General features: G+C 46.3%; 1 pseudogene; it reads right to left on the bottom strand.

Moving 5' to 3' along the window:
- Positions 1-410: 410 nt before the first annotated feature.
- Positions 411-782, bottom strand: LOC101581822 (annotated as a pseudogene).
- Positions 783-6,647: the final 5,865 nt, after the last annotated feature.

The following is a 6,647-nucleotide window of genomic DNA, read 5'->3' as shown; positions in this document are numbered from 1 at the left end:
TGCTGCATAATCCAGAGGCGTCCCTGTATTTATCTTCATCATCCTTCATAAGACGGATGCCCTCACGAAAGCACGGACTCTGGGAAGACAGGGGGGTTGCCACTTTTCTATACCAATCCCTAAAGATTAACATATTTTGCTTGGTGGAGGGAATAGTTTGCTGGTTGTATTTGCAATAGAAATGTGAGCCCATGGGTTTTCCAAATTACAGGGCATACTAAAATTAATCATACAACTAACATGTAGTATTTAGACCAAGAGTTATGTTAAGTATTTATACACAACATTTATTTAATTTTCCCAAGTCTTCTGGGAGGTTAGTACTATTATTTTGATGTCATTTTATTTTATTTTATTTTATTTTATTTTATTTTATTTTTGCCAGAGTTTGAGTTTTATTGTCGTGCTACTCAGGCCTTGATGGCGAACTTGCGCCGAGAGTATGGCCGCTCCCCCCGCTGCTGCTTCTTGCTCTTCAGCTTCTCCTCACGCTTGTTGAGCTGGTGGCGCCCGGCTCGCGTCTTCTTGGGCTGCGGATCCAGGGGCTTGTACATCTTGCCCTTGTAATATTTCCTGAGGTTTTCTTTCTGGATCTGATTGATAACAGTGAGAATACAGGCGATGGATTTGCAGACAGCTCGGATCTTGGAGAGCTTGGACGCAGTACCGCCCATCACTCTGGTGACATGCAGCTGTGACACCTCCACTTTCAGGTCATCCAGCTGTTTCAATAACCCTTCTTTCTTCTTGCCATGGAGATCCCAAGCCTTAATCTTGTCCATAGTTGCAAAAAGCAATGCCAAGTTTTAGATGAGAAAACCAAAGCAAAAACTTACTCAAGACCATACGGAGCCAGGATTTGAACTAGCAAGAGCAGCCCCAGAGCCATCCTTTCAATACCTACTGTCTCTCTATCTACTACATCATTGTCTGAGCTAGGCTAATGATGTTAAATGTACAAAATAAAGTGAACTAATTATGAGATTCTTTGGTGATGGCCTCTGAACCAGCAGGTTGTAAAGCAACAATGATGGTGTTACAACAATTAAAATTAAAATAACTCCAGCACGTGGGAGGCTGAGGCAGGAGAATGGTCACAAGGCTAGCCTATGCTACATAGTGAGTTCAAGACCTGCCAGAACTATAACATGAGACCCCATCTCAAAGCCAGCCAACCAACAACAAAAAACCTGAAAGAACTTTAGTAATCTTTAGACCAGTTTAGGGAAACTGAGGCAATAGGGATGTCTTGCCACAGATCCCATGACTACTGTGGCAAAGTTGGCTTAGAACTGGAGCCTCCTGAATCCAGGCTTGTTAGAGGGCTGGTTGATGCATCAACAGCACTTGGCTCGCAGAGCTGAGCAGCGGTACCATCAATCCAAAAGACATGTATGGAAACATTCACAAAGGCCCCCTACCCAGAGGAGTGCACAGGAAGAGCAGGCCACAGAGGCCCACGGAGCGACACTGGAGAGAGAGAGCATGTTCCCTTTACCCTCACCTTCTGTGCTGGCAGACCCCAAATCCCAGGTCTGTCATTGAGAACACAGAGGGAAAGAGGCTGTTGATGAGCTGACCCTCCAGGGGCTGGAAAGTTTATCTGAACAAATGGTAAAAGAATTGGAGCTGCAAAGAGAGCTGAGCTGCAAAAAGGACTTCTTATTTGTGTTAACAAAATAATCAAACCTTTCCTTGGCTCCCTTTATGGCAGATTAAGAAGGCTTTAGGGGATCCCGACATACCTGTCACTAAGCATTTGCATTTCACATTGCAAAAACCCTTCAGATTAACGACCTCCCTATCTGCAAGATATTCTTGTCTTAATCGCCAAGTTATGTGTAATGCCAATCCCATCAAGATTAAAGGAGAAAGAATTTCGGGTACGAAATTTTGCTAATGACTGACAAAGACATAAAATCGTGCTGCAATAAATTAACATGTGTCTCCTAATATGGACCTACTGATTTACTTGAGATAAAATTGCTCGGGAACCACACACCTGGGCATCATCGGGCTCCCCTCAGAAATGGTAGGTTTTATATTTATGCCTAGCTGCGGTGAACCCTGAGGACAGCCATCTGGTGCTGCAAGTACCAATTGCCCTGAAGTGGAAAGTGGCATTTCTGTAATGCTGCAATCAGTAATCCTGCAGGCAGTATGCAGTGAGGGAAAAGGACACCTCTCTGGGCCCCTTATCACCACCCAGCTGCCCCACGCTCCCCTTTTCTGGCTCCTGGACACTAGATATTTTACTTATTTTGTGGACATTGTATATCTTAGAAAAGAGAACCAAATTCAGCGGGTGCCCGCTTCTGGTTGAATGAGACAGCCCCACATGGCAGGAAGCCCAAACAGCCTGGCCCCAAGCACGGACCCTACCCTGATTCCAAATCCCAACTCATGTCTTAGTTTTGTCACTTCTATTCACGGAGCCTAATGCAGTTGACCTCTCTATGCCTTAGCTTCTCCATCTGTAAACACAGGGATAGGGGATAGCCACACCTACATCCATCACTTAGAATAGTTCCTGGCAAAGATTGGGCCATTAGAAAGCAAGCAGAAGGCCTTCTTCCAATTTTTCATCCCAGGCCTCTATGCAGAGAAGAGTTGACCCTCAGTGCTCATCAATAATACAGCACTCTTCATGAGTGACTTTGAAGCCCATGACCTGAGCAAGCTGTCACTCTACTGAGGCATGTAGTTAAATTCTGAGCCCAGCAAGGAGGACCCTGGACATTGTTTCACGTCACTAATGAATGAGCCCAGCCACCTGTCCAGCATTAGGGTGGCCACTAAGCTCAGAAGTTACATGCAGGCCTCTCCCTCCTCCACTGTGTCGTGAGTTCCCAGGTTCTGGGACGTTCACATTCCTGTGGACCCTGGCACTTCATGGTGTTGCTACTCGTCTGGCTCCAGGAGATCTCTTCCTGATGCTGACAGTTGTCAGTGGTTGCAAATGGAAGTCTGTGCCTTATCTTTGCAAGCATAGATTTAACTTGTGCAATATATAGCACAAGACAGAGGGCCCGAGGACAAGAGCTTCAGAGTTAGGGTGGCATCTGTGCTTGACTCAGAGCTCACATCCCTTTTTCTGAATTTGTATCATTGGTTCCCATGGTGGCATAGATTTCTGCTCTCCTCCCCACCGGTCTCCTCTGTGGGAGTCCAGCTGATTAAGGTGTCTCCCCTGGACAGGAAGCCCCTTAATATCTCCCTACTTCCCCTCTCCCTTTAATTTACTGCTGAAGCATTTGTGGGGATGGAGCACAGCAGTGCGAAGTATATGAGGTAAAAGCAGCCCCGTGGAAGATGGTGGCCATCTTCCATGAGGCTTTCCCACAGTGAAGTGCCTCACTGACTTCCCTCCCCATAAGAACCTCTGGCGGGGAAGAGGATCCACAGAGGTCTGGGTTAGAGCTTTCTTATGGGGTGCACTGAATGTCCTTTAGGAGTGAAAGCAGAGTTTAAGTATGGACTTGCCCATCTGGCGTACTGACAATTAAATTGAACTTTTGCCTATCCTTCTCCCATCTCCCTTCCATGCACAGTACACACTGGCAGGCTCCAGAATCCACACACCATCCTGACCATGCAAATATCCTGAAGGCGTTTTCTTAGGGGGTCACACATTGCTAACCTCAGTGATCCCTTGAAGCTAACCTAGTAGGCTTAGGAAATGGGCCCAATGGGCCCTGGTGGGAAGAACTGAAATGCAGCCCCCACTCAAACTCTGCCATGTTGCCCCTCATGTACCTCTTTCTCAAGTGGGGCTTGATGAAGGGGGCTGGCCCATGGCATGGCTCCCAGAGATTGTCCCTCTGCTGTTCAATATTTGTAATTGTTGGGCTGGGGAGATAGCTCAGTAGAATAAGTGCTTGCCTGGCAAGTGTAAGTGCCTGAGTTCAATCCCTGGTTCTGGAAAAAAAAAAAAAAAAAAAAAAAAGATTTGTAATTGTTATAACCAAAATATTTGTCCCTCCACAACCACCCCCAGCAGTGATTACTGCATTGCTATTTAGGAACCTAAGTGACATTTAGACTACCAAAAATAGTTTTCTAGTTGTTTTCATTTATCTCATAATGGCAGGCAGAATTCTAACGTCCTTCAAGACTTCTGCCCGCTGGTGTGCATGTCCTGTAGAACACCCTTCTCTGGAGGGTGAGCAGAACCTGTGACTACAAAAGTGTGACTATGTTGCAACAGATGGCACAATGGATTGTGGATATATAACCACTCATCAGTTGGCTTTGAGTTAATCAAAAGGCAGATTGTCTTGGGTGGGCCTGACCTAACCATCAGAGCTCATAAAAGAGACAAGAAGCAATAGCACACACTGTTCCATGGGACTGGTAGAATGCGAATGGCCATGTTGTAAACTACCTATGAAGGGGGTCTGTGAGCAGCAGGAGGAGCTTGGAGCATCTCCTGCTAAGGGCCAGCAGAAAGAGGGGGGTCAGTCTTACGTTTACAAGGAGCTGCATTCTACCGACAACTTAAATGAATGTGGATGGGAACCCAGAGCTCCAGAGGAGAACACAACCCTGTTGCCCCTTGATCCGGGAGACCATGAGCAGACATTCCCACACACTGTGGCCCACAGGGGCTGTAACAGATAAGCGGGTGCTGTTTTAAGCCACAGAGTTCGTGATTATTTATGACCCAGGGTACTAGTTAAGATTCCATTACTACAACAAAATATCTGACAGAATCAACTCAAAGGAAGAAATATTTATTTTGGCTCACAGTTTCAGAAGTTGCAGTCCATAGTCAGCTGGCTTCCTTGATGTCAGGCCAGTGGTGAGGTGGAAACACCATGATGGAGGGACACCGCCGGAGAAAGCGGCCCACCTCACGGAGCTGGAATCAGAGAGCGAGGGAAAGACCCCGCGCCGCTGGGCTGCCTCCTCCCTCCAGTTTGGTTCCACCCAGAGCCCCAGTCTGTATTAGATGGCGCCGTCTATGCTTTGGGCAGGTCTCTCCCTCAGTCTGCTGTCCCACATGCCAGTTGTGTCTGCAAACATCCTCACAGACGCACCTAGCAGCGTGCTTCATTGATATCTAGGCGTCTCTCAATCCAATAAAGTTGGCCTTCAACATCAGCCATGTCACTCAGCAATATAAAACTGATATGTTGTTCACTTTCTGCGTTCGTTTTCTGTTGTTACAGCAGAATACCCGAAGCTGGGCAATTACAAAGAAGAGAAATAATTCCGAATGACTCTGTAGGCTGGGAGGCCCAAGAGCACGGTGCCAGCATGCACTCAGCGTCTGACGGGTGCCTTATTGCTGCACGAAGAGGGCAGAGAGCAGCAATGGCAGCACTGAGTGAGCGCGCTGGCTCTGACCTCTCTTCTGCTTCTTGCCTAGACACAGACGCCCTCGTGGGGCTGGTCCCACCCTATCCTAACTACCTCCCACAGACCCCACCTCCAATCAATATCAACACAATACAAGACTTGGGGGAAACACAAGTATCCAACACATGAAGTCCTCATCCCCATCCTCTAAACCAGCGATGGCAAACCTTTTAACATTTTCAGTGATACTAAAGCGGCCTAAAGCGCCTGCGTAGGCGGACACAGGGGCCAGGGTTGGATCCGTGGCCTGCTGGACCAGCCCCGCCCGTGGGGTGTGGTGGTGCGTGCCTGTAACCCCAGCACTTGGGAGGCTGAAAACAGGAGAATGACTATTAGTCCGATCTATGTAATAAGACCCTGTAGACCCTGTACCAAACACATAAAAAATAAAATAAAGTTTCCGGTGATAACAAGCAGCCTGCTGTGGGGTGCTCGCCGTAGGTTCGCAGCCTCTGCCTAAACCGCGGCACCCCTTGGAAGTTCATCAGCTCACCCCAACTATTGTAGGCCTGCTTGTCTAGCTTGGTGATCTTTATCCTTTCCCTCCCAAATGCTCCCTGCATAGCTTTCGTATATCTCTGCAGCTTTGAGCTCTTTTTGTCTTTTTATAATATGTTCTCAATTCTTGGCTCATTATCCTGCTTTGAAATGAACAGTAAATAGCCAGTACACTCAGAAATCCGCAGCCTCCCGTGCCACTACAACCTGCAGGGTTCTCTGAGAGCCCAGCATCTGCCCTGCAGCCCAGCTTACTCTACTTAGTTCTATTTATTTTCATGTGCAGAATGTTCTCCACACAGTACCTTTATGGAGTTCCCAAATTTGGAGATTGCAAAGTTTTCTTGGCTATACCCCTTGAGGGTATCAAGGAGCTGGTATTGCTTGGATTTCTACACAGGATAAAATCATTGGCAGAAATAGTAGGCAGTGTTCTCAATTAAAGTTAGCTATTTGAATGGATATCAAACATGAGTACAGTAAAAGTTTTTAATGAGCCTTTGGAATCTCCATAAAAGAGGTTTTACTGAATTTTATTTAAACATCAAAAAATGCTATGACCCACATAAGCATGTGACCAGTAGCTTTTCAATGAATGAATGAATTCAACATTTTTCTCAAGGAGCAATAGAATTAAGGGCCAGTAAACACAGTGCCTAATTAGACATTAGCATTCACAGTTCCTTATCTCTTGATGAAACTGTGTGTCTTCTATTTAAATACAATTGCATTGCTATTTCTGTTTGGTTGTTCTAATAAAATGGCTCTATTTTAATAACATTGAATTG

Source organism: Octodon degus, unplaced genomic scaffold (genome assembly GCF_000260255.1).
Source record: "Octodon degus isolate 3935 unplaced genomic scaffold, OctDeg1.0 scaffold00078, whole genome shotgun sequence".
Lineage (NCBI taxonomy): Eukaryota > Metazoa > Chordata > Mammalia > Rodentia > Octodontidae > Octodon > Octodon degus.
The sequence above is the reverse complement of the archived record's forward strand: the minus strand, read 5'-3'. Positions and strand labels throughout refer to the sequence as shown.